Source organism: Triticum aestivum, chromosome 3B, assembly GCF_018294505.1.
Source record: "Triticum aestivum cultivar Chinese Spring chromosome 3B, IWGSC CS RefSeq v2.1, whole genome shotgun sequence".
Classification (NCBI taxonomy): Eukaryota; Viridiplantae; Streptophyta; class Magnoliopsida; order Poales; family Poaceae; genus Triticum; species Triticum aestivum.
Window position 1 is genome coordinate 480,928,956 of NC_057801.1, and position 23,715 is coordinate 480,952,670.

Here is a 23,715-nt window from a genome sequence, read left to right on the forward strand (position 1 = left end):
GCATGCTTGTGCTGACTGCTGATCCCGCTCTTCTCACGATCCCCCGCCTCGCAACCGTAGTAGGGATTCTTGTGATCCCATAGGTGTCGTTCTCCACCAACATATTTGGCGCGCCAGGTAGTGGAGCGCAGTCGTGAGAGTCTGGTTTAGTAGCTAGTCGAACATTGCTTCGCCGCCATGGCTCCCAAGAGGAAGACTACCATGGCGATCGGTTCATTCGGAACCGGACTACCTGTACCGGTGCGGGCCAGTAGCGGGCTGGTCGCAGAAAGAACCCATGGCGCGACCAGCGAACACCCACATCACCCTGGCATTCCAGACCTGGCGAGCGGCATTGTTCGTGCGCCAGGCGATGAGCCGCATGTCGCAAACTCCAGAGACAGAGTTGGGCCTCCCGCAGGCGGCACGGGGCCCTCCATGAGTGTTGCCATGCCGCCCGACGGAGACGCGGTGTCCTCCAAGACACCAACACCGGCAACCACGGCGTGTTCTTCCCAAGTTGTGAGCGATGAGCAGCGCCACCCCACTGGTGACCCTGGGCGCCGCCCTGGGAAGAGTCTCGCGCGTCCTTCACCGGGCGGCGAAGGCCAGCATGCACGCCGAGGTGCTGGAAAAAATGGCGGACAGCCGTAGGGCAGTGATAGAGCTCTTTCCAACATAGTTAGAAGTCGAAGCGCATGACGGTCCACGCAGCTTTCGCCGCCGCCTACACCAGCAGAAGCTTTGGCGCGTGCGCAGCTGCTCCTCGACTTTCCTCCTACTGTGGAGAGGCTCGACGAGTGGAGAGACACTGTCCGGAGCCTCGTCGGCATCGCCAACAAAGATGAGCCGCGACCAGCGGGGCCCGTGGGTCATCGCTCCGTCGAGCCACCGCATGCCAGTGGTGGAAGGGCCAGGGGCGACGCAGCCATGGTGCATTCTCCTCCCCCACGCCAGCCATCATGGGTGTCGATCCCTCGCGACGATGCTTGTGATAATATCTCCATAGTGTCGTCCGATCCGCGGACCCGCCGCGACCAGCCATCAAATTCTTTAAGGGGCTAGTTTGCCGCTTTGGTGTGCTGAACAGAGTCATCACCGTTAATGGCACGCAGTTCACAAGCCACACCTTCATGCAATATATTGAAGACCTCGGCAGCAAGGTCTGTTTTGCTTCCGTGGCACACCCACGGAGCAACGGCCAAGCGAAGACGGTGAATGCTGAAGTGCTACGTGGCCTGAGAGCGAAGACTTTTGATAGGCTGCACAAGAGCGGAAGGCGCTGGATTGATGAGTTGTCGGCGGTTCTTTGGTCAATCAGAACGACGCCAAATCGAGCCACCGGCCAGACACCCTTTGCCCTGGTATATGGGGCAGAAGCAGTTCTCCCCACGGAACTCATATACGGGTCACCTCGAGTGCTCGGCTATGATGAGCTTCAGCAAGAGCGATTGCAGCAAGATGACGCGACGCTCCTCGAGGAAGATCATCTTCGGGCGGCTGTGAGACCAGCATGCTACCAGCAAGCCTTGCGCCACTACCATAGCCGCAAGGTTCATGCACGAAGCTTTGAGGAAGGCGACCTTGTTCTTCGGCGCGTTCAGTTGGCCAAGAATTCCAAAAAGTTGACGCCGAAGTGGGAAGTCCCTTATCGGGTAACACGAGTTACCAGGCCTGCCGCAGTCCGCCTAGAAACGTAAGATGCTATACCAGTAAGCATTTCCTGGAACATCGAGCATCTTCGCAAGTTTTACCCATAAGGTGCGGCTGCCGGGCCCCCCGGCAAGCCACCTTTTGTACAAGCCTTGCTGACAAGGCATGTAACCCTTCGTACAAAGCCACGCGTAGACCCTGAGCATAAATAAACGAAGCGCTGGTGCTCTAAGTTATAGCATGCATGCTAGATTGAGTCCTTCCCTCCGTTAGGGTTGATAGTGCTTAACGGCGACTAACCCCTAGCATAGAGGTCGAGTTTGCGTCTCTTTGTTCCTGTCCATCCTCTTTGGTTCGCAGGGTACATAAATGTTTCCGCCAAGCAAAGTGGGATGAAGAGAACAAGCCGGTGCTCCGGCCCCGGCAAGCCAAGCTTGCCGGGGGCTGAAGACACAAGGGTCCGCTCCCGGCAAACTGAGGTTGCCGGGGGCTACAGATTCAGATAAGTTTTTCCTTCCCCTGTTTTACATTTCCGTGTGGGTTGGGACATGTGAAACCTTGTTTTTGCACCTATCTTACCATGCTCCCCCTTGCCCGTGCCTAAGAATTATTTCTTGGGTCGGGGTCTTGTTGTAGCCGCGGTGGCGAGGGGGCAAGCATAGGGCTTAACCCTACTTCACCCCTATCTCCACCAAGAGCATGAGTATGGTCGAAATAAGAAAGGGAGCGGCGAGGCCTGTTGCCGGGCGACAATGTTTACATTAAGAGTAACAAGGATTTGTTCCTTGGTATGGGCTTCCCTCACACACAAAGAACCCGGCAAACACCCTTTTTCATTAATACACCCCACACAAGTACAGTTCGTATGGAATGTAAACATGAACAGGGGGATTACAAGCTTTAAATCTAACTAAGGATTGTAGGCTTACAAGCTAAAAAAACATATGGTGCCCATAATCCCTTTCTTGTCCCTCTCCTCAGGAAACGGAACAAGAAGGCAAAGGGGCAGGTGCAGCGCCTAGGCGAGGTACGAGCAGCAGAAGGCACCAAGAGAACATGCCAGGAAGAAGGCTGGAAGATGAGGCATCGGTCCATCAATACGCTATGAAGGCGTTGGTGCCATCGTACTCCGACTTGACGGCCTGCCACCCGCCTTCTTCGCCTTCTCCGGCCTTCCCGCGCTAGTCGCCCAACGAGACGACCCCGAGAAGTTCAAGGAGCCAGTTCCACCGGGAGAAGGAACCCGGTGCAGATGCTACTGCTGCCGGCACCGCCCCGGGACGGCGGGTCCAACACCTAGTCGGACCAGTTATCCTCTTGCCAGCTACCCTTGTCGTCGCTACCACTGTCCTCCTCGTCACTCTCGATTGAGGACGAGTCTTTGTCATCTGAGGAGCTCTCCACGCAGCACTTCAAACGATTTCTGAAATTGCCGAAGACCTTGACGGAGAGGGGGTCATTCTCCATTAACTTGAAGTAGAGAATGAGCCCCGCCGTCGGGCTGTGGATGCGAGCAAAGGTTTTCTGTCCGCAGCGAAGATACATGACGTGAGGGGCTGGGAAATCAACATCGTCCCATGTGCCGTTGTTCCCGCAGCCCCTCATGTGCAGCCTCAGTGCCTGCGGCGGATCGAGCTCCATCTCCCGAGCAAATGGAGTAGGGAGGCGGAGACGACGACGCGCCATCCGGCGCAACCTAATGAAGAACTCGCGGGGCTGGTCCCCGACATGGCCCTCCATTGGGGGAAGGACCACTGGCAAAGGCGAGGCCGATGAGCCGCCCTGTCCTCCTCTTCCCCGAGCGCCACGGCGGCCTCGGCCTCGCCCCCTCCCCCTTCCCCTCACGTCCGGCTCCGCCGCCACGGGCTGTTGAGGATGGGCAATGCGTTGTCGAGTAGAGACCCTCGCCGCCACCGTCGAAGCGTTAGCGCGCCCTCTCGCCATGGCAGAAGGGAGGAAAAAGCAAGAATGTGAAGAGGCGGATGGCGAAGGATTGAGGAGTGCCGTCTCTCCCGCTCCCCTCCTTATAAAGGGGCGGGGTCAGGGCTTGGTCGCCCCTCTCAGCCAATCCAGCTCATTAAGGTGACAGCAGGCGAGGCCGTCAATCGCCCTCCCCGCCCAATTGAAGGCGTGTGGGCATCAACCCGCGTGCACGTCTTCCCATATTCCGCGCGACTATCACCCACCCTGCATCGTGCATGCAGCGTACGTGGCGCAAGGGGCGGGCGTAATGGGACGTGTGGAATGACGGTTCCCAAGCGTGAAGAGTAAATGAGCAGCGGCCCTGGGGTCTCGAAGGGACACGCAGGCCGCCTCTTTACTATTCATCACAAGATGATGTAAGCATGCTTCGATCACCCCCTCCCCCCCCCCCGCATGACCCCCATGTCACACGTTCAACGCGGGTCATGAGGAAGCACAGCGGATGAACAAAGTTACTGCGCTAAAAATTGCCCCGCCTGCCTGCGCACCGTTTTGGGCCTAGCCCAACAACGGGTTGCGCTTATGTGCAGCCCGGGCCCGAGGGCTCCTGTCGGTGTACTAAAGTAGGGGCACCCCTTTGTACCCCTTACTTGTGCACAGGAAGTCAGAGCTGCGCCCACGGCCACGCCTAGGAAGGCAGAGGGAGGAATCAAAACCGCAAGATGGTCAAAGCAATGCCAAGACAGAGCACGAAGAGCAAGAAGGCGAGGTGGGTTCCCCCGGGAAGACCCTTGCTGGGGCCGCCTCCACGGCCCCGGCAAGGACCTTGCCAGGGCAGCTTACCCAACGCCAGCGGAGCGGGCCACACTTGATCCCCAGGTTTTCCAACACCACAAACCACGTTGGGACCAAGGCTCGGGAGGCGCCTCCGTGATGGCATGCAGATCTTTGAGAAGACAAGGAGCACTCCAAATCAGATGGGGATTAGAAGACGATGAACCTTGGTGAGATCCTTGTTGAGAAAATCCACAAGACCTCCGACAAGATCCTTGCCGGGGACGACCACGACGCTACGGTAAGACCCTTGCCGGGGCCCCGGCAAGGCCCTTGCCGAGGACATCCACGGGGCCACAGCCAGGCCCACGCCCGCCAAGTTTCCACCACCGCTCCCATGCGGCTAGGAGCCCACCAGCTAGGTAGGCACCTATGTGTCGACGTGAGGCTTCCAAGCCAACTCAGCTCACGCCTACGTGGTGGCATGCAAATCTTCGTGAAGGCCCTACCACCGCACCAGCTTAGCAGTCTGCTACCCTACATGGCACTGACCGCCTCGCTGGCCCGGGCGCATGTCGAAGCAGGGCGAGGCGGCGGTAAAGTGAGGGGGACACCTAAGAAGTGCATTAAATGCGTCTTGTCACGTAATGGCTAAGCGATAAGCTTAGCCACCGTACACCGATGCCACCTCCTGTGTGCCACTGTGGCGATCCCCTTGACTATAAAAGGGGGCCCGAGGCATCCAAGAGAAGGATTCGGACCCTTTGACAAGTTACGCTCATTGTAGCTAGCTCAAGAACTCCAAGAACACAGATATACACATCAAAGCAGGACTAGGGTATTACGCATCCTCGCGGCCCAAACCTGGGTAAACGACTCGCGTGCTCGTGCTGACTGCTGATCCCGCTCTTCTCACGACCCCGCGCCCCGCAACCGTAGTAGGGATTCTTGTGATCCCATAGGTGTTGTTTTCCACCAACATAGACCCATTAATGCTATTGCCATTCATTATAGGCATCCCATTCCTCACCTAGATGATATGCTAGATGAACTTAGCGGCGCCACCATTTTCTCCAAAATTGATCTTAAGAGTGGCTATTATCAAATCTGCATACAAGAAGGTGATGAATGGAAAACCGCTTTCAAAACCAAATTTGGCTTGTACGAGTGGTTGGTTATGCCTATGGGTTTATCGGAAGCTCATGGTACTTACATGCGTCTTATGCATTTTGTGCTTCGTCCTTACATAGGAGTGTTTGTTGTGGTTTACTTCAGTGACATTCTTGTTTTTAGCAAATCCATGAAAGATCATCTAAAGCATGTTAGGGCTGTTTTGCAAACTCTTCGCAAGGAACGTCTTTATGCCAACATGGAAAAGTGCACATTTGGTGTTGACAAGCTTGTTTTCTTGGGTTTCGTTGTTTCTTCCAAGGGTGTCCATGTTGATGAATCTAAAATTGAAGCAATTAAATCTTGGCCCCAACCCACCAATTTGCAACAAGTGCGTAGCTTTCTTGGCCTTGCGGGTTTCTATCATCGCTTTGTGAAAGACTTTAGCACCATCACCGCACCTTTGCATGCATTGAGTAAGAAAAATGCTCCTGTTGTTGGGGACCTTTGCAATCTACCGCTTTTGATGAGCTCAAATCTTTGCTTACTCATGCTTTGATTCTTCCTTTACCCAACTTCTACAAAACTTTTGAGGTTCATTGCGATGCAAGTGGCACCGGAATTGGCGGAGTTTTGATGCAAGAAAAAAGAGCCATTGCATATTTTAGTGAAAAACTCTCCGGTGCTCAACTTAACTATCCCATCTATGACAAAGAATTGTATGCTTTAGTACGTGTGCTACATGTTTGGGAACATTATCTTCGACCGCATGAGTTTGTCATACATACCGATCATGAAACACTTAAATACTTAAAAGGCCAAACTAAGTTGAACAAGCGTCATGCCAAATGGAGTGGATTTATTGAATCTTTACCCTATGTGATCAAGTACATTAAGGGTAAGGAAAATGTAGTGGCGGATGCCCTTTCCCGCATATGCACGCTTGTCACGAAACTTGAGTTGAATGTTATTGTCTTTGAGAACATAAAAGACTTGTATGAGAATGATCCTTCCTTTGCTGCTCCTTATGCTAAGTGTTTGATGCATACATCTTGGGAACGATATTACCTCAAGGATTATTATCTTATGAGAGCTAACAAACTTTGCATTCCTGAGTCTTCTCTTCGTTTGCTCCTTTTGCAAGAGGATCATGGAGGCGGACTCATGGGACACTTTGGACGCGACAAGACATTCGCCATGCTCTCCAAGAACTACTTTTGGCCCAAGATGTTCCACGATGTCTCATGCTTCACCAACCGATGCTCTACATGTCGCAAAGCTAAGTCTAAAGCTCAATCCCATGGTCTTTACATGCCTCTTCCTATTCCTTATCAACCTTGGGAATACCTTAGCATGGATTTTGTACTTGGTTTGCCTAGAACTCAAAATGGAAAGGATTCCGTGTTTGTTGTTGTGGACCGATTTTCTAAGATTGCACATTTCATTCCATGCAACAAGATAGATGATGCTTCACATATTGCCAATATCTTTTGTAGGAAAATCTTACGACTCCATGGAGTACCAAAGACAATCGTCTTGGACCACAATGTCAAGTTCTTGAGTTACTTTTGGAAGACGCTATGCACCAAGCTCGGCATCAAGCTCTTGTTCTCTTCGGCATATCATCCTCAAACCGATGACCAAACGGAGGTGACAAACCGTACACTCTCCACTCTACTTCGCGTGTTGATCAAGAGGAACATCAAGGAGTGGGAGGAGTGCCTACCCATCGCCGAGTACGCCTACAACCGCGCAAGACATTCGACTACCGGCAAGTCCCCCTCTGAGGTCATCTATGGTTTCAACCTGTTGTCCCCATTGGACATGCTACCTCTTACACTACAAGAGCGCGCCAACATGCACGCGCAAGTGCACGAGCAAGCTACCTAAAGAAGATGCATGAAGATACAAGGTCCACCATCGAGCGCCAAGTACAACGACTAGCGACCAAGCTCAACATCAACAAGCAACCCATGATATTCAACATTGGAGATCTCGTGTGGCTACACCTTCACAAGGACTGCTTCAGCAACAAACGCAAGTCCAAACTTCTACCTCGAGGCGACGGACCCTTCAAGGTGCTAGCACGCTACAACAACAATGCTTACAAGATCGACCTCCCATTCGACAAGTACAACGTGAGCGACATCTTCAATATCAAGGACCTCTCGTCATACCATGGTGATGAAACTTTCGATCCGAGGTCGGATCTTTCCCAAGGGGGGGGGGAGATGATGCGGAGCATCCCACGCTCATCCCCATGGACGTACCTACACCCCCCTCGACACCACTTGGCCCTATGACAAGAGCTCGAGCGAAGGCTATCAAAGATAAGGTGAACTTGCTCCTCTTAGAACTACCCTTTTCTACACATGAGTCATGGCTACTACTTCAAGCGGAAACATTATGTGTGCTCAGGTACGTAGAAGAAGGCCACGGAACATCTACCTTCAATGGCCAAGACGGCGAGGACACCAAGCGTGAAGGTCAAGAAGGAGAGTTGCCACAGAAGGTACAGGCTCCAGACGACCGGCCTAGCATGGACGTCCGACCCCTGGAGGTCGCAACAGCCCAAGGAAAACAGGCCAGCAAAAGCTACAGTGGCCGGGCGTCTGACCAGGACCGGACGTCCGACAACTCCCAGGCTCCGGACGACCGAACCCCTCCGGACGTCTGACACTTCCCCAACAGAACCGAATCTACGGATATCTGAGGAAGACCGAACGACCGTGCAACTGGCAATAGAACCAAAACTAAGGAAGTCCAAAGACCTACGGACGTGCGGACCGTCCCGAGTCTCCGGACGTCCGACGCCCACCGGACTTCTGATCCCTGGCTGCATCCAGTTGCGGGCCGAGGCCCATGTACTCCTTCACTTCGCCCTTTTGCACCTAGACTATAAATAGACCCCCTCCTCCTCCTAGAGAGGGTCAGCGTTGTGATAGCTCATTTGTGAGATAGAGCCTAGCTTATTCATCCGAATCTACTCCTTCGTGAGGGACCGACACCTCTTCGGAGAAGATCCACTTGGATTCAAGACCTCCTCTGGGAGAAGACCCTCTTCAAGACCTCCTCACGGAGAAGAACCGGTTACTCTATGTATCGTCCCTTGTTGGATTTGGATCTTGTACCCTTTTGTGTTTCGATGATCTAGCACATGTGTGACTTTATTCTTGTTGGTTGAGTGCTCTCTCTTTTTTTCCCTCATTCCCCTCCTCGTGTTCTTCGTGTTCTTGGTAGGCTTCACCTCCAAATGTGAAAGATCGGCCTCTAGGGTTCTACCCTACATCACTTAGCCTTCTTCTTCCTGCTCGACTGTGAGCACTGTGCTAACAACTTGTCCTGTGGCTGCGATGTAAAATAGTAAAGGCTCCTTGCTAATCAAAGCAGCAAGCACCGGCTGGGTGGAAAGCAGGGCTTTGAGCTCTTCAAACGTTGCTTCAGCTTCATCATTTCACTCGAACTTATCGGACTTCTTCATCAGTCGGTAAAAATGCAGTGCCTTTTCACCGAGGCGTGAGATGAATTGGCTCAATGCAGCCAAACAACCAGTAAGCTTCTGAACATCATGCACATGCACTGGACATTTCATTCACAGGATTGTGCCAATCTTCTCTGGATTTGCGCCGATCCCTCGTTCGAAAACGACAAAACAGAGTAACTTTCCGCGTGGGACTCCGAATGTGCATTTTGATGGATTGAGCTTGATATCATACCTTCTTAAGTTGGCAAAGGTTTTAGCAAGGTCAATTAGCAGGTCGGAGCCTTTGCGTGACTTAACCACTATGTCATCCATGTATGATTCCACATTCCGACTGATTTGAGTGAGCAGGCACTTCTGAATCATGCGCATAAATGTGGCGCCAACATTCTTGAGGCCAAAGGGCATAGTAACATAGCAAAAACACCCGAACAGGGTGATGAAAGCCGTCTTTATCTCATCGGGTCCATACAGTCGGATCTAATGGTCGGAATAAGCGTCCAGGAAGGACAGTCGCTCACATCCCGTAGATGAGTCGACTATCTGGTCGATGCGGGGCAGAGGAAAATGATCTTTCGAGCAGGCCCGATTGATGTGCTTGAAGTCAATACACATTCGGAGTGATTTATCTTTCTTGGGAACCATAACAACATTGGTGAGCCACTCGGAGTGGTATATCTCGTGGATGAACTCGGCAACCAGGAGCGGAGCCACCTCCTCGCCAATAGTCTTTCTCTTCTCCGTGGCGGACCGAGGAGATGCTCCTTAACGGGTTTTACCTTTCGGTCGACTCACAAATGGTGCTCAACAAGTCCCCTGGGTACACCTGGCATGTCAGATTGCTTCCGTGCAAAGATGTCCTAGTTCTCACGGAGGAACTGGATGAGTGCTTCTTCCTATTTGCTATCGAGTGTCGTTGAGATATGGGTCAGAGCAGCATTAGGGTCGGTCGGATGAATGTGGACTGTCTTGGTCTTGCTGGCCGACTGAAATGCGGACTCTGAGGCAGGCCTCTTAGCACGCAGCAAATCACTTGGAACTGCACTTTTCTGGTACTCTTGAAACTCTACTGCTGCCATCTGCTCATCTGCTATCTTTGCACCATCCTGAAGACAGTCTTCTGCTCTCTGACGGTTACCGGAAACCGTTATCACGCCTCTGGGGCCAGGCATCTTCATCTTGAGATATACATAACATGGTCGAGCCAAAAATCTAGCATAGCCAGGTCTGCCCAGAATGGCATGATAGGCACTCTGGAAATCCACAACCTCAAACGTCAACTTCTCCTTGCGGAAATTCTTCTCATCGCTGAAAACCATGTCAATAGTGATCTGGCCGAGTGAGTCGGCTTTCTTTCCTGGGATGACTCCATGGAATCGCATCTTGCTCTCGCTGAGTTTGGACATCGGAATGCCCATTCCTTTGAGGGCCTCAGCATACAGGATATTGAGACCACTGCCACCATCCATCAGAACCTTGGTCAGATGGGTGCCTCCCATGACTGGGTCGACAACCAAAGCTTGCCGCCTAGGGGTAGCTACACATGACGGGTGGTCAGATTGGTTGAATGTAATGGGGTTTTTTGACCACCTCAAATACTTTGGTGTTGCCAGAGCAACCATGTTCACCTCTCTGTTAATGACCTTTAGTCGACTTTTTCTCTCGAGATCGGCAAAAATCACCAAGGTGTCATTGACATTGGGGTAACCAAAATCATCATCCTTATCTTCTTCTTCCTTCTCGGACTCTTTGTCCTTATCACTGGGTTTACTTTCTAAGAAGTTCTGGATTAGGAGTCGACATTGTCGAGTGGTATGTTTGGCGAGAATCAGGTTCCCCTGCTCATCCTTCTTGGTGTGAATATAACACGGCAAATCCATCACATTGTTTCCTTCTTGGTCCTTCACTTTCTTAGAGATCCAAGGCCCTTTGGGCTTCCCTTTGAACTTTCCTTGATTCAACACTGCTGCCTCGGCAGGACCTGCTGCCTCAGCCTTTTGCTTCTGCTTCTGACTAGAATTTCCTCCTCTGGTGTCCTGGGTGACTGTTTTGTGCTTGCCGCTCCTGAGTCGGTCCTCCTCTTTGCTGTTAGCGTACTTGGAGGCAATCTCCATCATCCGAGTCAAGGACATATCTCCAGTCCGACCGAACTTCATATTGAGCTCTCTGTAGCGAACGCCTTCCTTGAAGGCACAGACTGCTTGGTGATCTGACACATTCTCCACTGTGTGGTGCAGAGTGATCCATCACTAGATATAGTCTCTCAAGGTTTCATTCGGTTTTTGCACGCAATGCTGCAACTCCGGTAGACCAGCAGGTCTCTTGCAGGTGCCCTCAAATGTTCTGGTGAACACTCGGGCTAACTCATCCCAACTTAAAATGCTCCCAGGGACAACTGATTCAGCCAAGCCCTAGCAGAACCTTCAAGCATTAGAGGGAGGTGCTTCATGGCCACCTCTTTGTTGCCGCCACCAATGTGCATAGCCACTCGGTAGTCTTCAAGCCAAGTGTCGGGCTTCGACTCTCCTGTGAACTTACTGACGCCAGTCGCCAATCTGAAGTTATGAGGTATGTCAGCGGCTCTGATGGCTCTTCCGAAACACTCTGGGCCAGAAACATGGACTCTACTTCTACTGGGCCTGTCTCTTTCCAGTCCTTCTCTGTATGCGTTGTTCCGGCTGACCAAACCCTGCACAAGGACAAACCTTGCGTCAAAGCCGGGCTATCTAGGGTCGACTGGAACTCTGCGGTCATTTCCATACGAATGCATGTCATCATATCGCTGGGGCGCGTATGACCCGTCCCTCGGAAGGGGCAAAGGCGCTCGACGGTGGTTGTCGTGGGCGTACTCATGATCATAATCTCCATGGGCTCTTCCCAGGTGCCGATCCTAGTAGTGATCATGATCTCCACTCCGCAAAGGCGACCTAGGACTGTGTGCTGACTGGACGGTGACTGCCCTTACTGATCTGTTGTGGATTCTGTTTCACGACTGGCACACAGCGGAGTTCTGGTCTCCTGCCGCTCAGAGCAGCGTCCTGATCTGCTCCAAGCCTCTTCCAGCCTCTGCGTCCTGATCTGAATGGGACGGCTGAATGGACTCTGCGATACGCGCACCAGCTGCAAGATTCTGAATCGATGTGCGGAATACCTGAGTTTCCGGTGGAAACAATTACCGTGGACGTCGACTGGATCCGGGAATCAGTCGATGAGCACGCTCGTCGAGAGAATGTTGGAGATTCTCTAGATGAAAGCGCTCAGCCAGCATGCCTAGGCGCACTGCCTCCAAGGCCCAGGCCTTGGCGGTTTCCCCTATGATGGGGGTATGGAGGGCCTCCATGTTGCGGCGGTGCAGCTCCTCCCCCTACTGCGAGCTGAGAGGCTGGGGCTGATACTCCTCGTGGTTGAATGATGGGCCGTCGCTGCCACCACCGTCGGCGCTGCAATGAAAACCAGGTGGGCCCCGATGGTAGTCGACCATGAGGACTTCCGCCGCAGGGTCACAACTCCCGCTCTTGGAAAAGGTGTCTGCAAAATCAGTCTACAGGTCGACTGATCCGTAGGGAAATACGTCGGGCTCGATCGCCGCAACTTGGGGGGTGAACGCCTGACGAGCCACCGCGTGTCCCGCCCACCTCTGGAGCCGGGAATGACCAGAACGTTTGCGGCGGCGTCTAGCAGAGTGAGACAACGACGCGAGGACCGACTGGTACGGCGTCGATGGCTACCAAAGGAGAACGCCGCAGGAACTCATTTTTCTTATTGCATTACCCGTTTTCCCATGAACTTAATACACTAGATGCATGCTGGATAGTGATCGATGTGTGGAGTAATAGTAGTAGATGCAGAATCATTTCGGTCTATTAATCTTGGACGTGATGCCTATATACATGATCTGTAAAGCCCCGAATCCGACGCGCCAGGTGTCTTCCAGTCATTCGTCGTTGTTGCCATGTCATTTGCTTATGTGTTGCACATTGCCATGTCATCATCTGCATTTCATCTACATGTTTTTCAAAACTTGCATCCGTTCGGGTTCCCCCGGTTCTCTCCGTTGTCTATTCTGAGCACAGACACACTCGCCCGCGCCCGCGGCACCTCCGAAATATTATTTTATAAGTGGCATAAAAACATTCTCGGAATGGGGTGAAACTTGGTGGGCGGTCTTATTATAGCATAGGTAGACCTCCTGTCAAATTTCGTCGCATTCGGAGTCCGCTTGATAGCCCAACCGTTAAACATATAGCGGTACTGTTGCCGGTACATTTGTCGGACGTTTCGGTCTCCGAAACCGTTGTCGGGCTGCACTCCTTCCCTCTCATCTCAGCCTAGCCCATCTCCACATCCCACTAGCTACTCACCTAAAAAAAACCTCGCGATCGGATCCGTCGGATCGAGATCCGATGCTCGAAAACCCCTCCAAAACCCTCAAACCCTAGCCCCTACCCCTTATATAAACCTTCCCCTTCCATTCTTGGCAGCCTACCCCCTCTCCTCCTCGTTTTCACCGCCTCCTCCCACATCGAGGGCCGCGCCGCCACCTCCCCCTCCAAATTCGCGTGCAGCCACCTCCCTTCGCCACTTGTCACCGGCCTAGAGGCCAGCCACCACCTGCGCCGCTGTCTGTGGCCTCTCCCGCGCCTCCACATCGCCTCCTTAGCATCCCAGCCACCGCACGGGCCCGACGGAGCCCATCTGTGGCCCGCCTCGGGCCGATCTGGGCCTGAGGAGCCCGCGCCGCGCCGCCACCTGTCTCTGGCCCCCGCTCGCCCCGTCCCTCACCCCGACCTCCCGCTCGTCCCCGTTGCTTCCCCGCCGCTTGCCGGACCTCGCGTCCCGTCGGCGACCCCGTCGGGCTTCGCCGCTTCACTGGATCCTCCCGCAGGCCGACCTTGCTATCCCCTCTGCTTCCTTTCCTTCTCCCCCTCGCCCTCTCACCATCTCCCTCTCTCCCACAGGTGCAGCGCCCCCAGGGAGCCGCCGTCGCGGGATCATCATCGCCGCCCTTGCTCCGGCCAGATCCGGGCTCGGCGCCCCTGGATCCAACCCCCCCTCCCACGTCCATTCCCGTTCGCCCCGACCTCCCCTTGCCGTCTCATGCTCCTGTCGGAGTCCCACGCGCTCCACTAGCTCCTGCTACGAGCACGGGGGCGAGGAGCACGACGACCTCCACGCCCGACCGCGCGGGTCGCCAGCCTAGCGCACCGGCCCGCCTACACGCACGCCTATGGGCCTCCTCACCTTCCCCAGGCAAGTTTTGGCCCAAGGTGAGCAGCCCAGCTGCCATGCTATCTGTCGCCCCGGGTGTCGTTTATCTATCAAGCGCTCACTCTGTTTTTTGTGTTAAAACGACAGTCCTCAGGAATCTAACATCATATCGCCATATTGAACTGCCTACATCTTTGTGCATATTTGTCCGTTTGTGATGATCTTCACATGTAGATGTTGTACTCCCTGTGATCTTAATGATGAAGTAGTTCACATTCATGTTAGTATTCATCTTGATGCCTTAATATTCGTTGCAAAACTGCTATGTGATATGAACTGTTGTAATCTGCTGATTGTTTACATCATTTGTGCATCTTGTGAGTGCTATAACTTTGTCTCTATAGATCCTATGATGATGATATTGATATGCACATGTTCTTCTCTTGATGCTCTACATGTTGGTGTGTTTTGCATTCATGTTAGGGTGCATATGGATATCTTAATCCCTGTTGCAAAATTGCATGTTGCTGTTAACTACTGAAAACTGTTGTAACTTGCTGATTTGTCATTTTTGTTGCATTTTGAGTCTGCATCCTATGGGCATGATGTCTACATGTTTTTGGAGCATACTTATGCTTTATTTACAGAGGTGCAATCCATGTATATTTTTATTCCATGTAGTGTGTGCATCAAGCTTGTGAAGTGGGCTACTTGTTGTTAACTCTCTGCCAATGCTTGTTCTGTCGTATCATGTTGTCATGTTTTCTTGATCCTACCAATTAATCCATGCATATTCTGGAGATGCTTGGTTGACATGTTTTGTTTTCCTTGTTATGCTCTATCATGCCATGCCTTTTCATGCCTCATATATGTCATGTAGAATATGTTTTCATCGCCATGAATATGTCTATATGTTTTTCCAGATTTCTGTTAACTTCATGATGCCTTGTTGTGAGCTTGATATTAGTTGATGCATAACTATTCTGGACATGCTCCAGTTACATGCTTTGTAGTATGCTATGAGTACTTTGTTCACATGTCATGTTTGCTAATTTTGGATGTCATATGCCTCTGTTCCATGCTTGCAAACATGCTATCATAATGTTGCCCTTTTATACTTGTTGAAACTGTTTCAACATTCAACCTTGTCTTGTTGGTTCCCACTAATCCATGAGCCATATGTATATGATGGCCGGATGTTATTTGCTCTTTGTTATGTGTAGTTTGATGCCATGCCCTTGGTTGCTATGTTTACTTGCTGTAGCTTGTCTCTTTCTTGCTCTCAAGTTGCCATCATATTAACTCTCCTCATGCATATGCTGCTGTGTTACAAAGTTGCATTTTGCTTTGATCATATTGGTTTAATCTTGATGCCTATGAACCTTAACCTTAATGATTTTTTAAGTATGTTATCTATACATGAAGTGTATGTCAAGTGTATTCTCATATGTTTTCTGCAGCATGTTGTTTTGATGTTTGCAAAGTGTCTACTTGCTGTTTTCAGCAGATTGTTGTTATATTTTGTTTGTAGTGTATGTGTTGCACCGTTGCTCCGTTTTGAGCATGCTCTATATGAAACTTGCTTGATTTTGCATGTAGTTTCATATTATCATGTTGCATCCACGTTTTGAGAGTGTTTGCTTGATATTTGAATGCATTTTACATCAATGCCATGTTTAACTTATTTTGCTCATATCTTCTAGGCCGTAGCTCCGAACTAAATGAACTTTATATGTAACTTGACTAGAATTTTGTGTAGATCATATTGGTGCATCTTAAATTTCTGTTTAACTACTTGAACATAAGGTTTATTCAGATCCGGACCAATTTCGAAATTTGCATATGGGGACTTACCGGATTTGTTATATGTTATTTCCGGCCTCATTTAAACATGCTTTGATGTGTTGTTATCATTTGCATCATCTCTTGCCATGAGTAGCACCATATAGTATTTGTCATGAATCATACTTGGTTGAGCATCTTGTCAAGTTTATGTATTGTGTGTTTACCTTGTTGTTTGCTTCTTTCGGTTGTGCTTCTTCTCGATAGTTCATGTTTCATTGCGATCGTGAGGATTCGTTCGACTACGCGTGGTTCTCTTTGCCCGTTCGTCTTCTTCATGGACTCGTTCTTCTTCCTAGAGGGATTTCAGGCAAGATGACCGTTACCCTGGATCTCACTACTATCATTGCTATGCCAGTTGCTTCGTTCTATCACTATGCTGCACTACCTATCACTTGTTTATCAAGCCTCCGAAGTTGCCATGTCAGCCTCTAACCTTATTTCACACTTCCTACCAAATTGTTGTTTGGCTATGTTACTGCTTTGCTCAGCCCCTCTTATAGCGTTGTTAGTTGTAGGTGAAGTTGAAGATTGCTCCATGTTGGAACAGGATTATTTTGGGATATCACAATATCTCTTATTTGATTAATGTATCTATATACTTGGTAAAGGGTGGAAGGCTCGACCTTATGCCTGGTGTTTTGTTCCACTCTTGCCGCCTTAGTTTCCATCATACCGGTGTTATGTTCCTTGATTTTGCGTTCCATACACGGTCGGGTGTAATGGAACCCCTTGATAGTTCGCGTTGAATAAAACTCCTCCAGCAAGGCCCAACTTTGGTTTTACATTTGCCTAACATCCTATTACCTTTCCCTTGGGAGTAATTAACCCGAGGGTCATCTTTATTTTAACCCCCCCCCCCCCCGCCGGGCTAGTGCTTCTCTAAGTGTTGGTCCGAACCGAGCAACCTGCGGGGCCACCTCGGGGAAACTTGAGGGCTGGTTTTACTCGTAGCTTGACTCATCCAGTGTGCCCTGAGAAGGAGATATGTGCAGCTCCTATCGGGATTTGTCGGCACATTTGGGCGGTCTTGCTGGTCTTGTTTTACCATTGTCTAAATGTCTTGTAACCATGATTCCGAGACTGATCGGGTCTTCCCGGGAGAAAGAATATCCTTCGTTGGTTGTGAGAGATTATAATGGGCTAAGTTGGGACACCCCTGCAGGGTATAAACATTCGAAAGACGTGCTCGTGGTTATGTGGCAGATCGGAATTTGTTAATGTTCGGTTGTAGATAACTTGACACTTGACTTAACTCAAACGCATCAACCGCGTGTGTAGCCGTGATGGTCTCTTTTCGGCGGAGTCCGGGAAGTGAACACGGTTTGGGTTATGTATGAATGTAAGTAGCTTCAGGATCACTTATAGCTTCTCGACCGTTGTGTTGCTTCTCTTCTCGCTCTTATTTGTGTATGTTAGCCACCATATATGCTTAGTCGCTGCTGCAACCCCACCACTATCCATTCCATTCCCATTAAGCTTTTCTAGTCTTGATACCCGTGGTAATGGGATTGCTGAGTCCTCGTGGCTCATAGATTACTACAACAATAGTTGCAGGTACAGGTTATGCGATGATCATGACGCGAGCGCGATGTTTGCTTGTTTTGGAGTTCTTCTTCTGCTTCTTCTTTGATCAGGGGATAGGTTCCAGGTCGGCAGCCTGGGCTAGCAGGGTGGATGTCATTTGAGTTTCTGTTTGTGTTTCATCAGTAGTCGGATGTTGCTCTTATGTATGATGATGTTGTATTCGTGTGGAATTATATGCCTCTTGTATGTATCCCCAACTATTATGTAATGGTACGATGTAATGATATCCACCTTGCGAAAGCGTCTCCAATATGCGCTTCTATCCTTGGTGGGACCTTCGAGTTCCTTTAGGATAGGATTGCATATTGGGCATGACAAGTTGGTATCAGAGCCTTGACCGACCATAGGAGCCCCCCTTGATTTTTCTTAGTTTGCCAGTGTCGAGTCTAGAAGAAAACTGTTTTTGGAGTCTAGTTGTATCGGAGAGTAGGAATTCTTTTTACTCCTCAACCCTTCGTCGCTCTGGTGAGGAATCTTGACGTAGGTTTTTGGACTTACTCCTCTTCACCTTCAAACTCTTTTTAAGATCATGTAGTTGGTTTTCTGATCGTTGGTTCTTAGCTCTTTTGATCTGGTGAATTTCTCGTCAAGTTGACTCGAGCCTCTTCATCGTTGCCAAGTTCAATCCTCAGTTGTTTTCTTTTTCCCACCCACCCAACCCTTTTTATTCTAGGAGCCGGAGTCCCTAATCGAGTATCCATCCTACTCATGCGAAGTCTTTGCATTCTTTCCTCAATTATTTCAACCGGTGTCTTCTCTTCAAGTTATTCATTGATTCCCCTTCCAAGTTGCCGTTGCTTTTCCCTCCTCCTAACTTTTTTTTTCTTCCCGGAGCTTGAGTCTCTTTCGAGCATCAATTTCATTCGTGCGGAGCCTCTTCAGTCTTCCCTCAATTATTTCAACCGGTGAATTCTTGTCTAGTTTGACATTCTTCATCTCCTTTTCTGTCGGTGGATTCAATTCAAGTTTTTTTGGGTTGATCATATTCTTTTCCTTGGATCAAGTGTTTCCCCTGCTCATTCGCCTCTCGCCAGTTTATCCTTCCAGAGTGCTCAAGACATCTCAGGACAGTCATCTGTGTTCGAATTAATTTGAGGTTGTCACCTCATTCAAGTCTTTCGGATGTTCCGATGCATCATCTATTCCGCAATCGTTTGCAATGGTGTTTCTTTTAGTGGGCCCTAACCCACAGGTCTTTTCCTAGGATCTTATCTGACTCTTCTAGTTATTCCAGAGCCATTCCTAATTCTTTTTAGAGTTTGACGTAAGAATGAATTCCATCAGTCACATGCCTTCTCCAAGATCGCCTTTAAATTCTTTTCATTATTGGCTCAACCTCTTCACTTTTCATTCTTCCGGTGTATCTCAACTATTTCAGTGGTGTTTCCCTTTGTCATCCTCAGCAATTGAAGATCGAAGAAGAGTTTCTCTAAAATCTTGTCTGTTCTCTCAAAGATTCATGGTTCTAGCTTCATGTTATCCTCGCGAATTATTCCAATTGTCAGATATTCTTTTCTTACCCATCCGGAGTATGTCAAGAGTTGTTCTCCGTTTCTTTTCACCGGAGGCCATCATTCCAGAAGAATTCTTCATCCTCACATTTCAGCTACCGTTATCCAATTATCCCGACGCTTCGTTCAAGTGCTCTTTAATCTGCTCAAGTTCTTCCCGTTCCCTTATACCTAAATCTCCTCAAGCATATTTGTTCTTCTAATACTTCCCAGTGATTTGTTCTCTTTCATCAGTCATTTTCTAATTCTTACGGTGGTTCCTTTAGATTCTTTTTCCTTTGTTATCATATCAATTCATTCATTCTTTCCAATCTACCGGTGGTTCATGAAGACTTTCTCAAGTTTTGTGCTATATCCCCCTTAATCTTTTTCCAACAAGAATAAGTAGTATGCAAAAATCCATTGCTTGCCATCAATTTAATTTGATGAAGGATAAGCATACAATAAATCTTATTCTTATTTCCTCCAAGTGATTAATCCCTTCCTTTGGAGTTTGTTCTTGTGAATAAATTCTAGTTCCAAGTGTTTTCATCTTTTCTTTTCCGGTGTTCAAAAATTTCCTAGGCCATTTCGTTGGAACCTCCATCTAAATCACCGCAAGGCTCTAATCTTATTCTTTCAGCCCTCATTCTCTCTCATCATCCTTTTGTTATTGAAGTTCTTCATGGTGGTTCTTCATGATTAAATTCATTCTTCAAGAGTTAATCAAGATTTTGTTGGTGGAGTTCAAGTATCTTTTCTTCTTGTGTCTCGAAGTGCAATTAATTCTCCGTTTTCTTCTGAAGTGGAGTTTTGCATTTCTTCGTCCCTCTCAGCTATTCAGACATCTGGTTGTGGTATAATTTCACCTCCAGTTTTTGAGATGTTTTTGATAAGTCCACAACAAGCTTATTCTTTTGTTGTTGAATATCTCAACAACTCCGTTCAATCCTTCCTTCTAAGTTCTTTTCATTCCATTCTTTCAATTCTTCCGGAGGCATTGCGTTGTTCATCTCATCAAGTGTCATCCCATCTGGTGAAGTTCATGTTCTATTCCTTCCATTTACAGCCGGAGTGCTGCCCAAATTCTTTCATTCTTATTCCTTTTCTATCTTGTTCTAGCCGGAGTGGTTTCAGAGTCTATCTTGTTTCCATGAGCTTTTAATTCTTGTCATATTTGTCGTACCTCTTTCTACACGAGTACTCTCGATCTTGTTCATCTTTTCTCTTGCGTTCTGACTTCACCTCTTCCTCTTTATCTTCCGTCTCGTTCCTAAGATCTCAGGACGAGATCTCTTGTTAATGGAGGAGAGTTGTAACGCCCCGAATCCGACGCGCCAGGTGTCTTCCAGTCATTTGTCGTTGTTTCCATGTTATTTGCTTGCGTGTTGCACTTTTCCATGTCCTCATCTGCATTTCATCTGCACGTTTTTCAAAACTTGCATCCGTTCGGGTTCCCCTGGTTCTCTCCACGGTCCGTTCTGAGCAGAGACACACTTGCACGCGCCCGCGGCACCTCCGAAAAATTATTTTATAAGTGGCATAAAAACGTTCTCGGAATGGGGTGAAACATGGTGGGCGGTCTTATTATAGCATAGGTAGACCGCCTGTCAAATTTCATCGCATTCGGAGTCCGCTTGATAGCCCAACCATTAAACATATAGAGGTGCCGTTGCCGGTACCTTCGTCTGGTGTTTCGGTCCCCGAAACCGTTGTCTGGCTGCACTCCTTCCCTCTCATCTCAGCCTAGCCCATCTACATAGCACACTAGCTACTCACCTAAAACCCTCCTCGTGATCGGATCCGTCAGATCGAGATCCAATGCCCGAAACCCCCTCCAAAACCCTCAAACCCTAGCCCCGACCCTTTGTATACACTTTCCCCTTCCATTTTTGGCAACCTACCCCCTCACCTCCTCGTTTTCACCGCCTCGTCCCACCTCGAGGGCCGCACTGCCACCTCCCTCTCCAAAACCGCATGCAGCCACCTCCCTCCGCCACTTGTCGCCGGCCTAGAGGCCAGCCACCACCTGCGCTGCCGTCTGTGGCCTCTCCCGCGCCTCCACGTCGCCTCCCCAGCGTCCCAGCCACCGCACGGGGCCCGCCGGAGCCCATCCGCAGCCCACCCCAGTCCGATCTGATCCTGAGGCGCCCGTTCCGCGTTGTCGCCCGTGTCTGGCGCCCACTCGCCCCGTCCCTCGACCCCGACCTCCCGCTCGTCCCCGTTGTTTTCCCACCGGTCGCCGGACCTCGCGTCCCGTCGGGCTTTGCCGCTTCGCCGGATCCTCCCGCAGGACGACCTTGGTATCCCCTCTCCTTCCTTTCCTTCTCCCCCTCTCCCTATCGCCATCTCCTCTCTCCCGCAGGTGCAGCGCCCCCAAGGAGCCGTCGTCGCGGGATCATCATCACCTCCCTTGCTCCGGCCAGATCCGGGCTCGGCGCCCAAGGATCCGACCCCCCCCCCCCCCCCCCCCCCCCGCACGTCCATTCCCGTCCGCCTCGACCTTCCCTCGCCATCGCCTGCTCCCGTCGGAGTCCCGCGCCTCCACTGGCTCCTACTACGAGCACGGGGGCGAGGAGCACGATGACCTCCACGCCGACCGCGTGGGTCGCCAGACCAACGCACCGGCCCGCCTGCACGCACGCCCATGGGCCTCCTCACCTTCCCCAGGCTAGTTTTAGCCCAAGGTGAGCAGCCAAGCTGCCATGCTATCTGTCGCCCCGGGCGTTGTTTATCTATCAAGCGCTCACTCTGTTTTCTGTGTTAAAACAACCAAGTCCTCAGGAATCTAACATCATATTGCCATATTGAACTGCCTACATCTTTGTGCATATTTGTCCGTTTGTGATGATCTTCATATGTAGATGTTGTACTCCCTGTTATCTTGATGATGGAGTAGTTTGCATTCATGTTAGGATTCATCTTGATGCCTTAATATTCGTTGCTAAACTGCTATGTAATATGAACTGTTGTAATCTGCTGATTATTTACATCATTTGTGCATCTTGTAAGTGCTATAACTTAGTCTCTGTAGATCCTATGATGATGATCTTAATATGCACATGTTCTTCTATTCATGCACTACACGTTGGTGTGCTTTGCGTTCATGTTAGGGTGCATATTGACATCTGAATCCCTGTTGCAAAAGTGCATGTTGCTGTTAACTACTGAAAACTGATGTAACTTGCTAATTTGTCATTTTTGTTGCATTTCGTGTGTGCATCCTATGGGCATGATGTATACATGTCTTTGGAGCATATTTATACCATATTTACAGGGGTGCAATACATATATTTTCTATATGCCCTATAGTGAGTGCGTCAAGCTTGTGAAGTGGGCTACTTGCTGTTAACTTTCTGTCAATGCTAGTTCTGTCATATCATGGTGTCATATTTGCTTGATCCTACCAATTAATCCATGCATATTCTGGAGATGCTTAGTTGCCACGTTTTTTTGTACTTATTATGATCTATCATTCCATTCCTATTTATGCCTCATATATATCCTGTAGCATATGTTTTCATAGCCATGAATATGCCTATATGTTGTTCCAGATTTCTGTTAACTTCATGATGCCTTGTTGTGAGCTTAATATTAGTTGATGCATGCCTATTCTGGAGATACTCCAATTACATGCTTTGTAGTATGCTATGAGTACTTTATTCACAGATCATGGTTTCTAATTTTGGACGTCATATGCCTATGTTCCATGCTTGCAAACTTGCTATCATAATGTTGTTGTTTTACACTTGCTGAAACTGTTTCAACATTCAATCTTGTCCTGTTGGTTCCCACTAATCCATGAGCCATATGTATATGATGCCATGATGTTATTTGCTCTTTGTTATGTGTAATTTGATGCCATGCCCTTGGTTGCTATGTTTACTTGTTGTAGCTTGTCTCTTTCTTGCTCTCAAGTTGCCATCATATTAACTCTCCTCATGCATATGCTGCTGTGTTACAAAGTTGCATTTTGATTTGATCATATTGGTTTAATATTGATGCCTATGAACCTGAACCATAATGATAATTGATGTATGTTATCTTTAAATGGAGTGCATGGCAAGTTTATGCTCATATGTTTCCTGTAGCATGTTGTTTTGATGTTTGCAAAGTGTCTACTTGCTGTTTTGGGCAGATTGTTATTATATCTTGTTTGTAGTGTATGTGTTGCACCGTTGCTCCGTTTTTAGCATGCTCTATATGAAACTTGCTTGATTTTGCATGTAGTTTCATATTATAATGTTGCATCCATTCTTTGAGAGTGTTTACTTGATGTTTGAATGCATTTTGCATCAATGCCATGTTTAACTTATTTTGCTCATATCTTCTAGGCCGTAGCTCCGAACTAAATGAACTTTATATGTAACTTGACTAGAATTTTGTGTAGATCATCTTGGTGCATCTTAACTTGCTGTTTAACTACTTGAACATAAGGTTTATTCAGATCTGGACCAATTTCAAAATTTGCATATGGGGACTTACCGGATTTGTTATATGTTGTTTCAGCCTCATTTAAACAAGATTTGATGTGTTGTTCTTGTTTGCATCATCTCTTGCCATGAATAGCATCATATAGTCTTTGTCATGCATCATACTTGGTTGAGCATATTGTCATGTTTATGTGTTGTGTGTTTACCTTGTTGTTTGCTTCTTTCCGATTGTGCT